Genomic DNA, 22,567 nt, shown 5'->3' on the forward strand with positions numbered 1-22,567 from the left:
GCATCCTGTTCTCACAGTGGCCAACCAGGTGCCTGGGGGAAGCCTGCAAGCAGGACCCGAGTGCAAGAACACTCTCCCCTCCTGAGGCTTCCAGCAACTGGTTTTCAGAAGCATGCTGCCTCTGACTAGGGTGGCACAGCACAGCCATCACGGCTAGTAGCCATTGATAGCCCTGTCCTCCATGAATTTGTCTACTCTTCTTTTAAAGCCATCCAAGCTGGTGGCCATTACTGCATCTTGTGGGAGCAAATTCCATAGTTTAACTATGCGCTGAGTAAAGAAGTACTTCCTTTTGTCTGTCCTGAATCTTCCAACATTCAGCTTCTTTGAATGTCCATGAGTTCTAGTATTATGAGAGAGGGAGAAGAACTTTTCTCTATCCACTTTCTCAATGCCATGCATAATTTTATACACTTCTATCATGTCTCCTCTGACCCACCTTTTCTCTAAACTAAAAAGCCCCAAATGCTGCAACCTTTCCTCGTAAGGGAGTCGCTCCATCCCCTTGATCATTCTGGTTGCCCTCTTCTGAACCTTTTCCAACTCTATAATATCCTTTTTGAGATGAGGCGACCAGAACTGTACACAGTATTCCAAATGCGGCCGCACCACAGATTTATACAACGGCATTATGAGATCGGCTGTTTTATTTTCAATACCTTTCCTAATTATCCCTAGCATGGAATTTGCCTTTTTCACAGCTGCCGCACACTGGGTCGACATTTTCATCGTGCTGTCCACTACAACCCTGAGGTCTCTCTCTTGGTCGGTCACTGCTAGTTCAGACCCCATGAGCATATATGTGAAATTCAGATTTTTTGCTCCAATATGCATAATTTTACACTTGTTTATATTGAATTGCATTTGCCATTTTTCCGCCCATTCACTCAGTTTGGAGAGGTCTTTTTGGAGCTCTTCGCAATCCCTTTTTGTTTTAACAACCCTGAACAATTTAGTGTCGTCAGCAAACTTGGCCACTTCACTGCTCACTCCTAATTCTAGGTCATTAATGAACCAGTTGAAAAGTACAGGTCCCAATACCGATCCTTGAGGGACTCCACTCTCCACAGCCCTCCGTTGGGAGAACTGTCCGTTTATTCCTACTCTCTGCTTTCTGCTTCTTAACCAATTCCTTATCCACAAGAGGACCTCTCCTCTTATTCCATGACTGCCAAGCTTCCTCAGAAGTCTTTGGTGAGGTACCTTGTCAAACGCTTTTTGAAAGTCTAAGTACACTATGTCTACTGGATCACCTCTATCTATATGCTTGTTGACACAATTGCAAGCATGGCTTGAAAAAAAGAAGAAGGAAATAGCATGATCTGTACTGCATGATGAGTGTAGTGGGGGCTTTGCCATGCTGTATTCCCAGTCTAGATTGGGGGCCCACACCTGCTGTTTACTTTTTTAAAAAGCTATTTACACAATTGCTAATAAAATTAATGGTGTATTGCCTAGATTGGCCCACATCATCTTTCTTGATGTGTGTTGCAGGACTGGGAGTATTTCAGGTGAATGCATTTGTTTTTCAAAAGTTCCCAGATTTGGCAGGTGTGGGGAAAGGGAATATAATACACCCGTGAATGCCTTCACTGTGAGCCCCGCCAGGTAGCCTTTTTTCTTTTCTTTTCTTAGTAAGTTTCTAGCCCTCCTAGAAGGAACGTTATGGAGTAAAATGTGCAGGTATCCTTCTAAGCGGTTTCTGTGAAATGAGCCAGCCTGGCTGCTCCTGTCTGTCAGTGTTATTAGCCAATGAGTGAAGTCAGACCTATGATTTATAAGTGAGTTGTTTGGACACAAGGCAATAGGAATCAATGGGGTTCTAACACTATTGCTCTCCCTTTCAGTGCACTTTTCCTGCTTCTGTCTTTTTTCAAGTCCTTGGGCTCTCCAGAATTTGCCCTCCCTTTTTCCCTAGCAACTAGACTGAGTGTATCTTTCCTGTGCTGGATTTGCCTGAGATCAGGTCATGCCTAGAACCTATTTTCTCCAAATACTACTACACAACAGTGGAGGCCCCTCACGAAGGGTAGGTGGGGCACTGCCCACCCTAAAGCCCCAAACTTATACCTCAGCCCTTTCTCTATTCCTTACATTTATATTCAATACAGTAGGGCCCCGCTTTCCGGCATTCTGCTTTCCGGCGTTTCGCTGATGTGGCGGCTTTCAGTCAGAGGAAATTCCCCGTTTTAAAGCCGATTTTGCCGTTTTGTGGCATTTTGCGGCATTTTTGCGCGATGCAACCCATTAGTCAATGGGTTCTGCTTTACGGCGATTTTCGCTTTACAGCAGGGGCCTGATCCCTGACCTGCCGTGTAAGCGGGGGCCTACTGTACATTACCTATAGCCCAGTGCCCTTTCTGTTCCTTACATTCATATTCAATATAGTACCTCACATTTAGAGACACTCTGGACTCTTTTCTGTCCATCTTTTGTTCTGGCCAATCATCTTTGGATAGCACAGCCAATCACAATCATTGCCCTTATGTCCAGCTTATAGGCTTAGAGGCATTTGGCCTAGGACTGGGTTCTGGATGGAAAGGACCCTTGGCGTGTGACTTAGTAGAGTTCTTATTATATTCTTATAAGGGAAGGTTTAATGTACATATTTTAATGCATATAGATATACCAACTGTACCAAAGTTCTTGGGGTGACAACTGTCGTAATGTGTCTATGGAAACTCAGCACAATTTACATAGAGTTGCCATGCCCATTATCAACTACAGGCACTACCTCAAATGTTCTGAAGCACAACATATGTGCCATCATTTCTAGTCAATGTAGGGTTTGCCAGCTATCTATTTGCCTTGCTTCTGTGTCTTTAACTGCAGCCTGATATGCAGATAGGTGATGCTTTCTGTATCCAGAATCTCCTTTCCAGAAACAGCTTCACCTGCTAAGGTTCCAATCCCATACCCACTTGCCTCAGAGTAAGCCCCATTGAATTGAAACATGTATAGGACTTGCTGTTAACTCTCTCTGTATCAGGCTGCTCTTCAAGGCATAGAAGCAAGGATGGTTAAAAGAAAAAGTTGTAAACTGATATTCTCCAGATATATCACTTAATGAAGAAATATCCAAACATCTAATGACATTCCAGGTAAAACAAAAAAGGCTTAGGATACTAGATATTATCTGTTCACTGTGACTATATAACTTCAAGAGACAAAACCACAAATTATTTTTAATGAATCATATGGTCCAGAACATTGTTATTTGTGTTTGTTGTTGATAATATGGAGCCCCCAAAGTATGAATGAACGAATGAATACAAAGTTTAAAATAACACTAAAACAGCAATGGTAGGGGTATAGCAAATGCAGCATCCCTTCATCTCTTTTTTTTTGTGGCAGTATACCAAACATGGCCAATTTCCCAGGACCTTTCAAGTTAATTTTATGTTTAGTCAACAAATTTGGTGCTTGCGGTATAGGAAGCCACGTCTTGGTCCAGAGAAAACACATCTAAAGAAAGTTGCCTAAAATATGTCAAAAGTATTTATGAGCTTAAAAGAAAGTAAGCATAATTGATCCTAGGCTTAACAATATGTATTGCCAATTGTTGGAACCAATGTTGGATGCCAAAATAAATAGCACAGGATGATGGCGGTTGTGCCATGAAGCTAAAAGAAAACCAGAATTATATATATGAGGGTCTCTGTATCTAAAAGCAGACACAAAGTGGGAAGTGATGCTTGCTTACAGGCATACCCTATAGGTTCCCCCCCTTTCAAGATCCATTGAAAAATTAAATCTTTTTTACTTCTAGACTGTTTCATGCACTTGCTTCTGTATCCCTACAATATCTGCTCAACTGTAAATGTCAGAAAATAAGTTTTTGGTGCTCTCTCCTCAAAAGGGAAACTGATCCTAAAACAGGAGCAGAGAACTTCCTATCTCTGGGGCCAGAAGGAGCACGAAACACTAAGTAGTAGTGTGTGAGAGTGCAAGTTTGTCTTCAGAACATTACAGTTAGCCAGGGCTGGCGCCAAAGGGCGGCCAGGTTGGGCCCTGGCTGAGGGCCCCTGAAAGGCCCCTCATTAGGGTGGGAGAGTAGCGCTCCCCTTCTGTGATCTGTGGCAAGGTCCCTGCCGTGGATCACAGGGAGGGAGCTTCTAGGCCACCTGCCCCCCCCGTTCACTTGCTCCACCTACCTCTCTCTTTTCTTCTGCTGCTGCATGCACAGGCTGCCATCAACCAAGATAGCAGAGAAGGCTCCTTTAAGGAGCTGATGTCCCTAGTGCCATCTTGGTTGATGGCAGGCACGTGTGGACACACACTCCCTCTGCCCGCCTTCACCTCTTGTGCTATGTACCATTACTCTCTTTTTCTCCTCCTTCTACTTTCCTCCACCCCTTTCTCAACTGGCACCACAGCATTCCATAGCTGCATACTCACCATACATTTAAAGCACAGGACTTCCCCCAAAGAATCCTGGGAACTATAGTTTATATCTCATGAAGTTACAGTTCCCAGTCCCCTTAATTATAATTCTCAGGATTCTTTGAGGGAAGTCGTGTGCTTTAAATGTATGATGAGTACACAGTCCATATGTTCCAGAAGCTCACATATCCTTTCCAGTTTTTTAAAATGGAAATTAAAAACTTCTGCATACCTAAGGGGTCTCTCTGTTGTTCTTTTGGTGATCCTGTTTCACTTCCAAACTGATGGACACTCAACCACCTGAATTCACTATTAGAAGGGATGATCCTTAAGACATTATATAGATACAAATTTACCTCTTCACAATTCTTTATTACTAGGGGCTCTGCCCCTGCTCGCTTCACTCACCAACCCCCCTTCCCCCGGGTCACCAAAGTTCCCTCCCCCCACAGTTGGCTGTAGCTCTCTCCCATTCCCCTCACGTGTCGCCAGAGCTCCTCTCCCCTTTCCCCACCCCACCTCAGGGGTTTCCAGAACTCCTGTTCCCCTTTTACTCCCCCCATCACCCCAGGGGTTGCCAGAGCTCCCCTCCTCCATCCCCCTACCCCAGGGGTTATCACAACTCCCCTTCTCCTTCTCCCCCCAATACCTGAGGGGCACCAGAGCTCCCCTCCCCCATTTCCTCCCCACCCAATCCCAGGGGTCGCCAGAACTCCCCTTCCCCCTTCTCCCCCCATCTCACATGGTGCCACACCTCCACTCCCCTGGCTGGCCTCCCACTCACCTCGTGCGGCCGAGATCTAGGCCTCATCATCCAGGCCCACCGCCACTCTGGGCCTCGTGGTTTGTCCTTGCCTGCCTTACCTGTAAGCTTCACTCTACCCCTGAACGCTTACAAAAATATAGTATCTGTAGTAAAGAAATATGAATTGCTCTGTAAAGAAACATTTTAGCCTGGAATGATTCATTCCAGGACATTCTGAAAGTGATTTGTTCTCAAATATTTGTAAAGACTATTTCAGCAAGGTTTTCCAAAAGCATTGAAGAGCAATAGATTAGGAAAGGTTAGATAAATAGTGCTATATCTATTACATATATTTTAGTCATTCACAAGCCTTCCCCCATTACAAAAAAGAAAAAAAACCTTTCACAGTTGTATAAGACATATTTTGGCTCAAGGTTTGGTTATAAATCAAGTGAAAGAGTATAAGTTCAGAGGATGTCAATAAATCCCTTCTCTTTAAGCATTTTGTAGCACTTGGAAGAAAGGTGTTTTTATTTTAATCAGATGGGAGTTTGTTTGGGTCTTTCGTTACACGCAACTGATGATGTGTCAGAACTTTGTGAGTCCTGCTGAAAAGTGAATTTCCTCCCAAGCTTCAGTTTTTTACTGGACTGAAGCAGGTTCTCTTGCAGTATTTCCCTGTATTTTGCATCATCCATTTTAACAAGTTGCCCAGTCCCTGCTGATGAGAAGCATCCCCACAGCATGATGCTGCCACCACCATACTTCATTGTAGGGATGGTGTGTCTTAAGGCATGGGCAGTCTTAGGTTTGCACCACACATAGCACTTTGAGTTTTGGTCTAAAAGCTCTATCTTGGTTTCATCTGACCACAAAACCTTTTCCCACATCACAGCTGGGGCACTCTCATGCTTTCTGGCAAACTCCAGACAGGATTTCAGATGGTCCTTTTTGAGTAATGGCTTCTTTCTTGCCACCCTCCCATACAGGCCAGTGCTATGCAGAGCTCTTGATATGGTTGACTGGTGCACCATTACTACACTCCCAGCCACAGAAGTCTGTAGTTCCTTCAAAGTGATTGTTGGCCTCTCTGTAGCTTCTCTCATAAGTCTCCTTGTTCGAGAGCTGAGTTTTGAGGGACGGCCTTTTCTTGGCAGTGCCTTGGTGGTGTGATGCAGTTTCCACTTCCTGATAATTGATCCAACTGTGCTCACTGGGATATCCAAACACTTGGATATTATTTTGTACCCTTTTCTTAATCCATGCATTTGTATCACATTATCTCTCACTCTTGTAGAATGGTCCTCCACTCTTTGGTCTTCATTTTCCTTCAGATCCACAGCCTGACCAATGGTCCTCCAACAGCTGGGTTTTTATCCTGGCAATGTGACAGCAACTTTAATGGTTCACAGGTGGAGGCCAATGGTAAGGCAATTGTGTCCTCGATAGGGCATTTTCTTTCATGTGTGTGAACTGGGAGGCTCCACAGCACAGGGGTTGAATACTTATGCAAGCACCATGTTTCAGTTTTTCATGTTTCTTACAAACATTTCCCAACATAAAACCAATGTCACCTTACATTAATTGATTTTGAGTTTCAGTGTTTCAAAATAAAATATAATACAGAACGAAATTACAATGTACCATTTGTAATACAGTAATATAAGAGCATTGGTCAGGGGTCTGATTACTTTTGCAAAGCACTGTATCTCTCAGGGTTCCCATATGATAATACAAGCAATGAAGACTTCTCTATACACTGGATTGCCTGCTTGTTTTCCATTTGCAGCTCTAAGCCTTGAAGGAACTTCAACTAACCTTGCTATGATGGTCAATTAACCTTGCAGCTAACATATGCTAAGCCACGCATCTTTCTCTCTTTCTATATATTTTTGCTAGTGAAACATTGACTGGGTATGTTTATATTTAAGCATTGCATATGAGAGGAAGGTAGACAATGACAGGTGGAGGGGGGCAGGGTTGGGCATAGCAAAAACCAAGATCACTCACCTGCCTAATGGTTTCTTTATTAAAATGTTTTTATTATTTTTAACCGGTTAAATATAAGGGCCAATTAACATATTACAATCATTATTATTGTTGTTATTGTTACTAAACTGATTTTATTAGGGGTTTTTTACTTGCTGTTCACCATAAGATCCAGACTCCAGAGTGTATTACAAGAATATAAAAATGCAATATTAAAATCAATGAAAACAATTTACAGTCAGAAGAATAGGGTGGGTCCTAATTAGGGAAGGACGAGAATTTGTATTCAGTTTGTATTTAAAGCCAAACCTGTCAAATTCATACTTTCTGAAACTGAAACACAGCCATCCTTTGAAATTCACACTTGTTCTAATTTTGCAATGCAGTTTGCCAACAAAACAATGTTTTAAAACATCCATATATTAGGGGAAGTGTGCATAAAAATGAATGTATGATTGAAAATAACATACAAAAATGCATTATATGATGACAAACTGCTTGCAAAAGTGTGTATATTAGTCAAAACTGCCTACAAAAATGTGTTTATTAGGAACAAACGCTCTAAAATGCTGGAGAATTTCATGAGGATTTTTTTTTAAAAGCAAATTGCTGCAGAAATGTGGAGAACTGAATTTAAGACTGGAAAAATGAGAAACTTAGAGAACCAATATTGACAGATCCTTCTATCCCTAGTGGTCTCTCTCTCTCTCTCTCTCTCTCTCTCTCTCTCTCTCTCACAGACACACAGACACACACACACACACAGAGGCAACTCCTAAAATGGCCCCTAGGTACAGTATTCGCTGCTACCCCATTTAGGTAGCTTATTGGCCTCCCACCTGCCCAGGTTGCCACTGCCACCACTCCACCTCAACTGCTTACTGGTCTCTTACAATGTTGCTGTCACTCACTTGCTTGCCCCCCCTGGCTCACCCACCCCCTGCATATATCCATCCACCCCCATGCATATCTACCCATCTACTCTGCGCTTGCCCACCCACCCCCCACTCTCATGTGCTCCTCTTCTCACTCACTTCACCTACCCAGTTGCCCGCCATCCTTGCTTCCCTCACTCCCTTGCCTTGCTTGCCTGCTGTTCTGTTGCCATGTCCTGTCCCCATGCATGAATTATATAGTTAAATTAGATATCAGGTGTCAAAGTCCAGGGTAAAGAGGTGAACATCCAATACATTTTTCAAGTGTAATGTGTATACGTGACAAGCACGTGTTTAGAATGAATTAGCCTAGTGTAGAACATATTATGCCAAAAATGGAGCAGTTGCTATGTCCCTGCTTGGCTGCTGGCTTAGAACTCTTGCTTCTAGTTATACCAAATAGCAACTGCCTGATGACACATAGCCCATAAATGGCTAGTTTTGCACACACGAGATGTAAAGATGAGCCCTGGTAGGTCAGGCCAATAGCCCATCTAATTCATCATCTTGTTCTCCCAGTGGCCAGCCAGATGCCTATGGGATGTTTGAAAGTAGGACCTGACTGCAACAGCACCCTCCCCACTTGTGACTCCCAGCAACTAGGGGCTTATCCACATGGGAGCATTACTTTGTACTAAAGACACAGATTTTACCTTCATTTTCTGTTTGCAGTGACCACAGTAAGGGCTGCATACCAGCTGCAAACACAATGTTTTCTATTCACACTGAGAAGGATCAATCACACAGTTTCCTAATAACCACGCCGTCTAATTTAACATTTCCACTTCCTCTGGTTGCTTGACAGTGCAAGTGTGAATATCTGTGTTTTCCCTGGTAGGATACAGCTGAAATACAAATCTTTGTTTGAGCAGTGTTATGCTTTTGCATACAAGTTGGCGGGGGGAATAAAGGCACCATTTGCAGCAACATAAAAAAGCAGAATGTGGAGAGCAGCCAGAACTTGCTTTTCAGCCTACAGGAAATGAAATGAAAAAAGGGAGGAGGAGGGAGTGGGCGTGGAGAGGGGAATCATTGACACACCCACCAAAAAGCAAAGCGTCTTCAAGCACTAGAGATACGGAGTGAAGACATTTTTCCTTCCCTTTTCATATCATCTGGATTGGGTTAGTACAGATTTACAGGGGGAAACTGCATGATAGCTTCTGGTTGCCAGAAATGTCATGTGAACCATGCAAATTAAAAGGGCATGTGAGTAGCATTAAACACACAGTAAACCACCGTATAGATGAGCTCTAGTATTCAGAGACGTACTGCTTTCAACAATAGAGATAGCCATTGATGGTCCTTTGATATCAAACGTTCCTCCTTCAAATCCCTCTTCAAAATCCTTCTGTTTTGTGAAGTCTTTGGCTTAACCCCTTAGTTTTCACCCCTTGTTTAAATGAAGCTTATAATTGATGACTAATGGACTGAGAATTATTTGTATGATCACTTGTAGTGGATTACTGCTAGTGTGTTTTTATATTTCATATATAATTTCTTACGTTTGACTTATATCATTCCTGTACTTTAAGTGCTTGAAACCTTTTGTATAAGTGATATATAATAAGTGAAATAATGATGATAATGATAATAATTTACATTCATGTATATTCATTTCTTGTCTCTACCTTTACTCACTGCCTTTCCTCATTTCTGTTGTTTGCTGTCTGTAGAATTTTTCATTTTAAACACAGTGGGGCAGGAATCTGTCTTTTCTGGCTTGTATTATTTTGTAAAGCATCATGCGATATAGTTATCCATACTCCTCCTGTCTCCCACCAATTAGAGAGAGGCAGCCCTCTTCCCCTCAGAGAGTACCACAGGGGAACATCAGCTTCTAACATCCTGACCAGCAAAGTAAGATTGACAGGCATTTCTATGGCTCACCTACTTATAATTTACTGATTTCAAAACAGGGTATTTTCAGTCATACGTGTTCCTTTGAATGCCATGCAATTATTCCCCAAACAGAAAGAATTTACAGTGAAGTGAGGAAGAACCAGTAAAGGAAACTATATATCATCTCCCCCTCCACCCCACTCTTGGTGTGCCAGAGTGACAGTAAGCAAATCCAGTTTTTTCTGCAAAAGTAGCTTCCAGGCTTTCTGTCTTTAAATGACACACTGCTTGGAAAGAAATTTCCATGCACCTGAAGCTTGACCTCAAGCCACAAATAACAGGACAGGAAACGACTTCTCAAATACTTTTTTATATACAGTTTTTCCATGGTACATGATTTATACCACAGTATTATTGGTGTGTGTTGACTTTTCAAAAAGCTCATAATTTTTTCAAAAATACCCTACTGGATGTGAGAAATGAATCCTTCTCAGCATCATCCAATGTATATTCAGCTCAACATCTATTTAAAATATTCAGATCTGAATGAGCCATGTGCCCTTCAGAGCTATCACAGGGCTCATCCAGATGACTGCAAAATGTATGACACGCCCGCTATGTGTGTTCATTATTTTTCGGTCGTCCAAATGACATCTCGCGCTGTTACGCATTTTCACGGGTTAAATCCGCTGCTTGCAATACCGGCAAAAATGCGATTTGCTGTTTAAAATCGGGAATCATCCGCTGTGCCTTCAGGAGTTAGGATGCAATACCGCAGACTTTACAGCTGATGGGTGGTTTTTGGGCATTTCCCCTTGCCCCTTCTCCTCATTCCAGCCAATCATGTATCTGCACTTTTGCGCATGTGCAAGAATAAGCCCAGGAAAATTGAATCAATCATCGCAATGGTGGGGTGTTGGGGGGGTCTGCAACTACTGCGCAGATGCATTTAATTTTTTGCCAGCCTGCAAACTGGGCGGCCGCTCTGGGTGAGATCTGCAATGCACAGCAGGCGAGAAAGGGGGGATGGTCGGTTTCAACCTGCCTCCGGAAAGCTTTGTCAATTTCATTCTACTTGCTGGGGGTTTTGCTTCAAATCAGAAAAGCATACATTCATGTAAGTGTAATATTGCAAATACAAACAAGAAAAGGGCTTCTGGTCAGTTTCAAGGCTGCTCCGGAAAGCTTTGTCAATTTCATTCTCTGTGAGAAGGAAAGGGAGAAGGAGGGGGGGGTGACACGTTTCTTGCTTTTTTGGAGAAATAAGTGCAATTGCCAGCGTGTGTATTTCCTTAAATATCAATAAAGGCAGAAAAGCATACATTCATTTAAGCATAATATCGCAAATACAAACAAGGCAGGTGTGAAACCGACCAGCAGCCTTTCCTTCCGAGGCGAGAACTCCTTTACAGCCATATTGTGCTTTGTTGCAAAGGGGGAGAGGAGCATACGTCATTTTTTTGCTGACCAATTGGTTGATAAGGGGAGGTTTTAGAGGCAGAGCTTGGAAAAAGCGAAAAGAATGTAGGGGTCTTACCGCTGCTTGTGCGGGTGCAAAAAAGCATTTTTTTAATTGGGAAAGAGCGAACTAAAAGGCAAGTGAGGACTATCAGATGACAGACTGAATATGGAAACCGTGGATTATCCCGCTCCATTTGGATAAGCCCACAGTGCTATCATCTTCAGGGCGGTTTACATGGGCTAAAGCTTTTACAAAAGATGGGAGGCCAAACACTCCACCACCTCATCCATACTCAGAATCACCTAGAAAAGGTCATGTTGTACATTTATAGATGTAGCCACAGTTTGCCCAAAGTGACTGTTGCAATTGTAGCAGCTATCCCCCCTCCCCCACAAAAAAATCCTGCTGCCAACAAGGGCGTAAAAAAACTTATCAGAAAGCTGTGTAGCGATAAGAGGCAGGTCTGCAGTTGACTTTGGTGGGAGGAAAGAAATTCAGTCGTCACCAGTACCACAAGTGCTAATGCTGAATTACAGAGAATTTATCTTGTTTCATGGAATCATAGAATAATAGGGTTGGAAGGGGCCTATAAGGCCATCAAGTCCAACCCCCTGCTCAATGCAAGAATCATCTTAAAGCATACGCAGCAGGTGGCTATCAAGCTGCCTCTTGAATGCCTCCAGTGTTGGAGAGCTCCCCAGGTTATTGGTTCCATTGTTGGACTGCTTTAACAATTAGGAAGTTTTTCCTGAAGTTCAGCCAAAATCTGGCTTCCTGTAACTTGAGCCCATTATTCCATGTCCTGTACTCTTGGATGAACAAGAAGCGATATTTTCTCTCCTCTGTGTGACAACCTTTCAAGTACTGTACTTGAAGAGTGCTATCATAGCTTCCCTCAGTCTTCTCTTCTCAAGGCTAAATATGCCCAGTTCTTAGTCTGTCTTCATTGGGCTTTGTTTCCAGTCCCTTTATCATCCTTTTTGCCCTTCCCTGAACCAGTTTGTCAACATCCTTCTTAAAGTGTGATGTCCAGAACTGGACGCAGTGTTCAAGATGAGGCCTAACCGGTGCCAAATAGAGGGGAAATAGTACTTCACATGATTTGGAAACTATACTTCTGTTAATGCAGCATAAAAAAGCATTTGCCTTTTTTGTAGCCACATCGCACTGTTGGCTTATATTCAGCTTGTGATCAACAATTCCTAGACCCTTTTTGCATGTAGTATTACTGAGCCAAGTATTCTCCATCTTATAACCGTGCATTTGATTTCTTTGTCCTAGGTGTAGAATTTTGCACTTATCCTTGTTAAATTTCATTCTGTTTCTGAGGTAAAGTTTTCTTTTTAAAAATTATTAATGGGATATATACAAAATATTTATTTAGTTCAATTTATAAATATACATAGATCCCCAGAAAAGGCCCTGTCTTTAGCATATAATCTATCCCAATTTCTTCTACCCCAAGTAGGAATGGATGAGAAATTCGATTCAGTTTGCATTTAAAGCCAAATCTATCAAATTCACACTTTCTGAAACAAATATGAAAATTGAAATACAGCCATCCTTGAAATTCAGTTATTAAAAGTTTGCAATGTAGTTCACCAACCACTGTTTACAGGAATTCATATGTTAGAAGAAAGTGTGCATAAAAATGAAAATATGAGTGAAAATAACATACAAAAATGCCTTATGTGATGAGAAATTGCTTGTAAAAATTTGTACATTATTCAAAACCGCCTACAAAACTGTGTTTATTAGGAGAAATTCACACTAAAATGCTGGAGTATTTTCATGAAGATTTTTTTTTTCAAAAATTGCAAATTACTGCAGAAATGTGGAGAGCTGAAAATGGGAAAATTAGAAACTGAGAGAACCAAAATTGACAGATCTTTCCATCCTTAACAAGTCCTCTTTTAACATATTGCATCTCCAACCTCCAACTGTTCCATCTTTTTATAATGTTCATGTTTTTAAAAACATCATTGCCAATTTAGCAGTTGCCATGAGCTCCCATAAACTTTCTTGATTTACTATTATTCCAAACGTCTGCAAACAGGATCCTTGCTAAAATTAAGATGTACAATACTTGAATATGAATATTCTTTGGATCATCCATATAATTCAATTGGCATTACAGTGGGTCATTAGTCAGTCTTAATGCATAGTTGAATGTAAAGTTTTAACTGACTTTCCGCAGGGTGCTGTGGAGATGCATCACCAGGGACCAAGCAGAGACCCAGCAGAGGGTCTGAGTGACAGTTTAACTGCCATTTACATTGTGTCAAGCCACAAATAGTTCTGGGAGTGAGGTTTCTGTCTTTATATACAGACATAATGGATCAAAAACTGCTGAGTTCTAATTGGTCAGTTGGTGGACATTCTGCCTCTTCTATTGGATCATAGTTATAGGCCAGTGAGGGGGCAGAATTCCACCCAAACTGAAACAATTAGCTTGGGGGAACTGCTAGGGAATCAAAGGGCAGGCTCTGGCCAAAGAGAGGGAGACAGAGGGTGCTTCCAAACGGGACTTAATACTGTCAATGTGTCAGTCAGATATGGCAATGTTGGCAACAGAATTTTTATAAAAAATCCTGATTTTCCCCAGAAGGTGTAAATCCAGATTAAATGGGAAAATAATACAGGCTGGCATTTTGATGCCAGCTACACCATGTGAATTCTGCAAGAGGGTTTCTGAAAAAGGCTGTTCAGTCAGATGAAGGAAGAACTAGAAGCTGGAGTCTGGCAGTGGACGCTGAGGGACTTAGGAAGTAGCTTACACAGGCTTAGAAAGCCTGACAGAAGCCAAGAATTGAAATCACTGACTAGAGCTGAGAAGGATGGCAGAGAAGAGCTTGTGTTCTGAGAGGCAGCCTTCAGGAGCGTTCTACAGCCAAGAGTCAGCAGGTTTGCTGAAACCCTGAGGTAGCAGAGGCTACTGGGCCAGGGTGAAGACTGCAGTAGAAATCCCTGGAGGCTCCAGAGTGAGGAGGTTGTGGACCTGATTGAAGATTTCAAGTATAGTCCTCAGTGCCTCCTAGATGATGTGTTAACTGGGGAGGAATGGTAGCTGTTTGTTGCAGTAGGGGGAGAAAGGAAACTCATATCACTATCCTCTTAAAGTGAAGGGAAACCCTATACTGTATTTGCTATATCATTTAAAGTGACAGTAAAAATATAGAGTAAACATTCTTATTTAAAGCAGGTGTAACAAAAGTGAAGTTAACCGCCTCGTTTATTAAGTACACATCAACATCTATTTATAGTCATAACTATTTTAAATAAAATATAATTGTTTTTACTTTAATGTTTGGATCTCTGTGCTATTTTGTCCTGTGCTTATCCATAGCAACCAGTGGGCAAACTGAGGTAGAAAACAGATGGTATTGAGATATGTGGTGGCTGCTCTAGTAAAGGGTTAGGAAAAATAAGAATGAGGTCATAATTAAGAGTGGGAAACCCTACTATGTGAGATTCCCCGTCCATAACAAAGAAATAAGTAGCAGAACGGTTCTCCACAGGCATCAGATCATGTGCATGCTTTGAGTGAAGAGATCATTTGGACTGAAGTAGGAAGCTCCACACTGGCAGAGCAAACCTACTTACCTTAATTGGAATAGACTATATTCTTCTACGCGAGCCATGCACAATACTCTATTGTATAAACAACAGTAAAAATACCAAGGAAGAACACATTATGCATTTTTGGAGTATATCACATATTGTGTTTCTTTGTTACCCTTCTGTTCCTGGGTTCACACCTGAACCCCAAAGGAGCTCATATACTATATTGTAATAAAGAAGCCACTTGTTCTGTGATGCTGTACTCCCCTGCTTCCTCCTGTCCTGCTGATTTCTGTTTGAGTTTTTCATCCAAATGGGAGGAGATGAAATGCTGCATGTCCAAAGTGTGAGGGGACTAAATGACCCAAACACACAATTACTACTTTATGTTGATACAGAATTTAAGATAAGTAGGGCAAAGTGCTCTTTTAAGGGATATAAATCAAATAATAATAAAATAAATAAATAAAAACCTACGCTGTAGAGTCTACAGCAGCCTTTCCCAACCAGTGTGCCTCCAGATCTTGCTGGACCACAACTCCCATCAGCCTCAGCCAGCATTGCCAATGGTCAGGAAAGATGGGAGCTGTGGTCCAACAACATCTGGAGGCACACTGGTTGGGAAAGGCTGGTCTACAGAAAGGGATGTGTGTGTGCCCTAATACCACATAGGTATTAATATTGAGGGCTATTACAGACTTCAAGCACCATCCTTGTATACTTATACTGCTGTTACTATAAACAATAATACCTAATACAGTTTTATACAACAAAATTGTACTGTGTTTAATATGATTTTGTATAATGATTGGCATCATAGTTAAATAATCTCATTTTTTAAAAATTAAACAAATGTCTAAAATGGGGTCCATTTGACCCCAGTATTTGATTAGTAAAGTACTTTTTACAGGAGGGTTAAATTAACATCCAACTATAGGTGAACACAGTGACAGATGGTTTCAATTAGAGTTTCGAGCAGAAACGGGTCTCCCGCCGCTGACTGCTCACATTCATTTAGCTCTTCTGAGATTCATGAGATCCATACCATATCTACAAAATAAAGAACTGTTATATCTATGCCTCACCCACCCTGCTAAAAAAACATGGGACGCTAGACTTGAAAATCTATTGCATAGATACCATTTAACTATTCACCAATTTAATACCATTGGTTCAGATAAGAATCTACGACAGGCAGTTATCCATCACTATGAATATTTAGACCGATTATCCCTACTTAACTGTAGATCTGTCCCATGGTATTGGAGATTTAAACCTGATCATATTTGCTCTCCATATCTTACAATAGCCTTGCCGAGCAATTTTAGACATGCATTTACCTCAATTAGATTTTTCACTTTGCCTAACGCAGAACGAGAAGGGAGAATTGCTAATGTCCCTAAAGAACAAAGACATTGTATCTGCGGGTCTCAAAAGGTGGAGGACCTCCCACATATTCTACTAGATTGCCCAATCTATCATAACCTTAGAACGAATCTTATTTCCAAGTGGGTAGATCCCTCCGAAATGGCTTCGACCACTGACAAAATATTATTGTTAATGTCCAATCAGAATTTTGAAGTGACACATAAGGTAGCTCTATTTGTGTCCGCAGCCATGAAACTAAGAGCCAGATATCTTTTAGAATTTGATTCGATCCTGAAACCCAAATAGGTGTTAAGGATGTAACGACCAGTATTTTAACTTGCCAAGGCCAATAATTAGTGCCTTTTAGAATTCAGACACATGAGGAACATCTCGATTCCATTTTAATAAACTGCATTAATTGTATTTTAACAATTTTTATATTTCTTAAAGTACATTTTGGTTTTTTGTTAAATGTATACCTTGCGTTGGCCTGTGGCCCTGTAATAAAGATGAATTGGTAGAATTAGAGTTTCTTTGTAATCCTTAATATAGAGCTACTTTGTAGCAAGTTCCACTGTTTGCAGTGTGACTTGGAAGTATGTGTACCTAAGATCTCTGTGTCTCATGGATATGACTGTGGGCAGGAGTACAGTCTAAAGCCATGATTCTCAAACGGTGCGCCCAAGCACACTGGTGCGCCCTAAGAGGTGGCTAGGTGTGCCTCAAATATTATGAAAGTATATTTTAAAAATGAGAAGAAACCCATTTGTATAGGGTAAGTAATAGTTTTCTAGTTTATTTTTATTCATAGTTTAAAATATATTAATATATTTTTAATTTTGTACATGAAGTGCGCCAGAAAATTTTTATATGTTTTACAGTGCGCTGCAAACCAAAAAAGTTTGAGAACCACTGGTCTAAAGATACAGATGGTGAGTCCAACTCAACAAAGTGCTATATCACTACCACAATCAATAATACACAGTACCTTGTCACTTTTCAGGCTCCTTCAGAGAAGATCCCATGCACAGCAGTGGCAACTTCCAGAAGGAAAATAACCTGGTAAAACTATGTTCCCCTTACAGCAAGTATAAGTGCCATGTCCATTAACCTCTGGGAGAGTTGCCACCAAAGTATGAAAACAATGGGCTCAAAATACAAATTTTCCCAGCTCATAATAATAGTTTGTATTGTGAGTTGAGCTCCCTTGCCCTAAAATCCCTAGTCTGCAGTTGCAATTGAAATATACCCTAAGTGCATGTGTCAATTTTGCACTGACACTCCATTCATCAAATTGTTGTTGTTATGTGCCTTCAAGTCAATTATGACTTATGGCGACCCTATGAATCAGTGACCTCCAAGAGCATCTGTCGTGAACCTCCCTGTTCAGATCTTGTAAGTTCAGGTCTGTGGCTTCCTTGATAGAATCAATCCATCTCTTGTTTGGCCTTCCTCGTTTTCTACTCCCTTCTGTTGAGCCTCAGCTAACCCAGAAGGGACAGGGAGGGGGGAGGCATGAGTTTCAGGCACCTCCGCTGCCAGAAGAAGCAGAGTTGGGAGTTGTTGAGTCTGAGCAGGACCTTGCGGGAGGGGGTCAGCCTGCACTTCAGCCAGTTCCCACGGGTAGCACACTCTCCGAGGAACAGAGCGTGCCGCCCCCAGCTGATGCAGAGGACTTGTTGGGGGAAGCTCCAGAGACAGTGCCAACTCCTCCCTTGCCAAGCAGTTCCCAGGAGGATACCAGTGTGGCACAGCCCCCTGACCTCGAGCCCGTTGCTCAGGAGCAGGTGTCTTCTGATGAGCCATTGGAAACACGTCCCCTGTCCCCTTGCTCCCGCCGCCGTGAGAAATGGACAGGGCAAAGACAGGAATTACAAAGGAGTCAGAGATTACGTTAGAAAACGTTCCCTACTTAAGCTTGCCGCTCACAGTGGGGGGTGGTTGAGTTAACTTCCTTCACATGCTGCAGAGCATGTCTAGAGTATAGTTAGGGATTCTAGTGAGTTAGTGCAGGGTTTTCTATGAAGCGCAATGCCTTTGATGTATCCATTACTCTAATAAAATGAGATTTACTTGCACCCATGCTTCAGCCTCGTCCTTCTGGCTCTGGACGGGACACCTTCTGTTTTTCCCAGCATTATTGTCTTTTCTAGGGAATCATGTCTTCTCATGATGTGTCCAAAGTAGGATAACCTCAGTTTCATCATTTTAGCTTCTAGTGACAGTTCTGGTTAAATTTGTTCTAATACCCAATTATTTGTCTTTTTCGCAGTCCATGGTATGCGCAAAGCTCTCCTCCAACACCACATTTCAAATGAGTTGATTTTTCTCTTATCCACTTTTTTCACTGTCCAACTTTCACATCCATACATAGAGATTGGGAATACCATGGTCTGAATGATCCTGACTTTGATGTTCAGTGAAACATTTTTGCATTTGAGGACCTTTTCTAGTTCTCTCATAGCTGCCCTTCCCAGTCCTAGCCTCAACTTTAAAGTTACATAAATCTTCTGTTGTCATTACTTTAGTCTTAATTTAAGATATGCAGATGATACCATACTACTAGCAGAAACCAGTAATTATTTAAAAGAATGCTGATGAAATTTAAAGAGGAAAGCACAAAAGCAGGACTACAGCTGAACGTCAAAGCCAATTGCCACTATTAGTGCATCCACAGAACTGAATTACTTTAACCTTTTACTTTCAAATGAAACTCTATGGGATTGCTGAAATTGATTTGAAATCTTAAAATGGGAATGGCAGAATATACATGGGGTGCCTGGAAAATAAATTATATCAGGAGTGTCATGTACTATCTAGTTTTGGCCAGGGTTTGTGGTGTGATCCATGTTGCGTCTTGCTCTGTTGACTTGAAACTCTGTTTTAAAATTAAAACTTGCCAAATATTCTTCTCTCGAAGCATAACTGACCAAATAATCCAGGATTTTGTACTGGGAGTTCTGCATGAAAATGGCTATTGGTAAGGGAGAATGCTTCCCCCCCTGCAGCAATCTTTGACCCTCTCTTAAAACAGGATTCCAAATGAACAATGAATACTGCAAAAGAACTACATTTGACCTTTACAATTTCTATCTTTTCTCCTTACATCCCTGCCCTTCCAAATATTTGAGGCTTTCCATCATCCCACACTGTTGTATGTTGAAAGCATTAAGGAAATGTAATGGAGTGGATGCTCTGCTGGTATAAATTGGGCTAGCTCTCCAACCTTGAATAGATCTCCATCTAGCTTTTGAAGCACCTGGGGATACAACTCAATGTTTTCAATATTCTCTTTATTTCTACAGTGAAAGCATACAGAAAGATTGTACTTTGTTATTCTTCAAGGGCAAGGCCAGCACAACATTGCATCCCATTTCTACATGAAAGCATCTCTTTTTCTGCATGAAAAATTCAACCTGAACAGTTATCATTTTAAAAGACTTTTTTAGAACTAAAATGATGACTTTCACACTCTGTACAAGTTTAGGTATTTGTATGCAGTTCATTGGAAGGGTATCACTCTGATACTTTGAAAGTAGAGTCCTGACATAGTTCTCTTGCAGAGCTTGGAAAAGTTACTTTTCTTAAACTACAACTCCCATCAGCCCCAGCCAGCATGGCCAGTGGATTGGGCTGATGGGAGTTGTAGTTCAAAAAAGTAACTTTTCCAAGCTCTGTATCTCTTGCAGCAATCTCATAGCCTATGGAAAAGAAAACATCAAAACATAAAGAGGAGAGCAGTATGCAATGGAGATTCTCTTTCCTCATGTTTGTGGCTCCTTGCTGCCCCTCCATTTCCACCATCCAATGTCTTAATTAGCAAAATTGTACTCCTAGTACCAGGGTGTTGGCCATCTGACCCTCCAGATGTTGCTAGACTATAGGTTCCATCATCCCTGATCACTGGCTATGCTAGCTGAGGCTGATGAGAGTTGGAGTCCAGCAACATCTGAAGGATCACAGGTTCCACATACCTTCCCTATACTTTTAGAATTTATGCTCACATCCCTTGTTACATGTTGAAGACAACATAAGTGTACTTTCTTCAGTCTTGTGAGAGGTTCAGTATACATCACAGGAGAAATACATCTCCACCCATTTTTTTTCTCCCCAGGACATGCTGAGCTGTGATCTAGGCACATGTTAAACTACAGCTGAGCTGAAATTTCTTAGGATATATTTTCCTGATACAGTCCTGAGAAAATGTTGGTTGCAGCTAAATAGCATGCTCACATAATTCCAACCAAAAAAGAATAGTTCATAACATATGGTATGTTGCCACAATGTCAAAACATACTGAAACAGTAGGGTTAAGGAAAGGAAGGTAGACTCTGGTTCCCATTTATTAATTACGTGAAACAGGAGTACAATGCAGAATTTTTTTTTAACTATTTAAAACTTTTTCAATGCTGCTATAACCATGATGAGATGACATGATTCACTAGAAAAGACAATAATGCTGGGAAAAACAGAAGGGAGCAGAAAAAGAGGAAGACCAAACAAGAGGTGGATTGATTCCATCAAGGAAGCCACAGACCTGAACTTACAAGAGCTGAACAAATGTTATTGGAGGTTGCTGGTTTATAACAGATGCTCTTGGAGGTCGCTGATTCATAGGGTCGCCGTAAGTCGTAATTGACTTGAAGGCATATAACAACATAATTTACAAATAATTATAAGTTTATTCTATTTTTAAAAGTTCTTTCCCCCCTTTTTTCTTACCACCCCCCTCTAGAAAAAGGTCACTTTGCAGAATTTATAGGCTGCTTGCCATCCACAGATCTTAAAGCGGTTTACAATAAGGAAAATACATAATCAAAATATACTCTTCACTGAGAGCCACAGGATTATCCCCCTGAGACAAAGCTATCTCCTCAGCAGCTTTATAGTCACTTTGGCAATCGTTCAAAATGAGATTTGTCCTGGTTTGTCAATGATTTGAGTGTGTGTTGAAGGTTAGAACTATGAATCCTTGGTAGTGTGTTGCAGGTCTGCCTTGTGAGATACAAGCTGGCTAGTTTGGATCTAGGTTTTCATAACATGTTGATTTTTTTCATATATGTGATGTATGCCTTTACCAGCTTTTAAGGATTTCTTAGGATTTTGTATGTGCATTAGCTCAAATATGTAATTATCCTGTGACGCTGAGGTGACACCAGAGAAGAAAAGGAGGAATTTAAAGGAAAACCTAACCAGAACATAAAAATCATTACCAACTTGATCAACAGCATTTTCATATAAGAATTTGCATTTTTTAAGAAAAATGACTAAAGGACACTTGCAATGTCAGAGCTCACTCTAGGGGTTTACAACAGAACTGGCAAGCTTAGCCAAAGATGGATTCTGGATAGACATCTGGCTATGCACAGAGGGTTTTTCTTTGGTCCTTTTACCTATTCTTTACTCAAAATGGCAATATTTTGCCCAGATCTGAATTGTGGATATAGTGGGGAGTAGAAATGTGATTAATAAGAGGTGAACTTAACCAAATTAGGGTCTGGGGTCTGGAGAAATTATGTGTACCACTTCTCCCAAGTGAAGGGAATCCAGACTGGCCTAGGATCTTCCCTTGCATGGAGAACCTCTAAGTGTGCATACATCTTCATATAGCCAACATGAGAAGTGGCTGGCACCGACATCAGAAACAGAGCTATGCAGTTCCTCTATGTGTTCTTGCAACATGTGAGGATTCAGTTGATGATTCATGTCTGATTTTCTATCTCTGAATTGGGTTTCTTGTGTTCAAGATACCAGTTTATCCTCATTTGCTCCAGTGCTCTGAGCTGTGTACATTGGCTTACTTATTTGTGCCATTTTCTGAGCCATTTCTCAAGCATCTGTTATACAATATGGCACCTGTAGAATTTATGGTGACATAAAAATACATCAGTTAAACCATCACATCTATCCACATTCAGTATCATATAATACTAAACACATGAACATGTAAATGAATTGGAATAGACTACATCCATCTTGTGGAGAAAAGAACCATTGCAGCATTTTCAAAACTTGTTCATGGAAACCATCTTGAAGATTTTTCTTCTTCTAATATCTAACCTCCAGACTTGTGTATACAGTTGGATTGCTTTTAAATCTCCCATTGTGAAATCAATTATAGCTAAGACATTGTTCAAAAACATTAAGGCAGTATCTCTTGTTTTTTAAATTTTAATTTCTGCTTTTAATTTAGTTGTAGGTTTCCACTGTTCTCTTTAGGAATAACTACGGCCCTTGTCAAGTTAAGTCGTGGACGCGTTCTCATCCGCAGATGCTAACTCT

General features: G+C 41.2%; 1 protein-coding gene across 1 annotated transcript in view; it reads left to right on the top strand.

Moving 5' to 3' along the window:
• Positions 1-22,567, top strand: part of PDE1A (phosphodiesterase 1A) — a 158,189-nt gene that overhangs the window by 49,346 nt on the left and 86,276 nt on the right. The window lies entirely within an intron of this gene.

This window comes from Rhineura floridana, chromosome 2 (assembly GCF_030035675.1).
Source record: "Rhineura floridana isolate rRhiFlo1 chromosome 2, rRhiFlo1.hap2, whole genome shotgun sequence".
Taxonomy (NCBI): domain Eukaryota; kingdom Metazoa; phylum Chordata; class Lepidosauria; order Squamata; family Rhineuridae; genus Rhineura; species Rhineura floridana.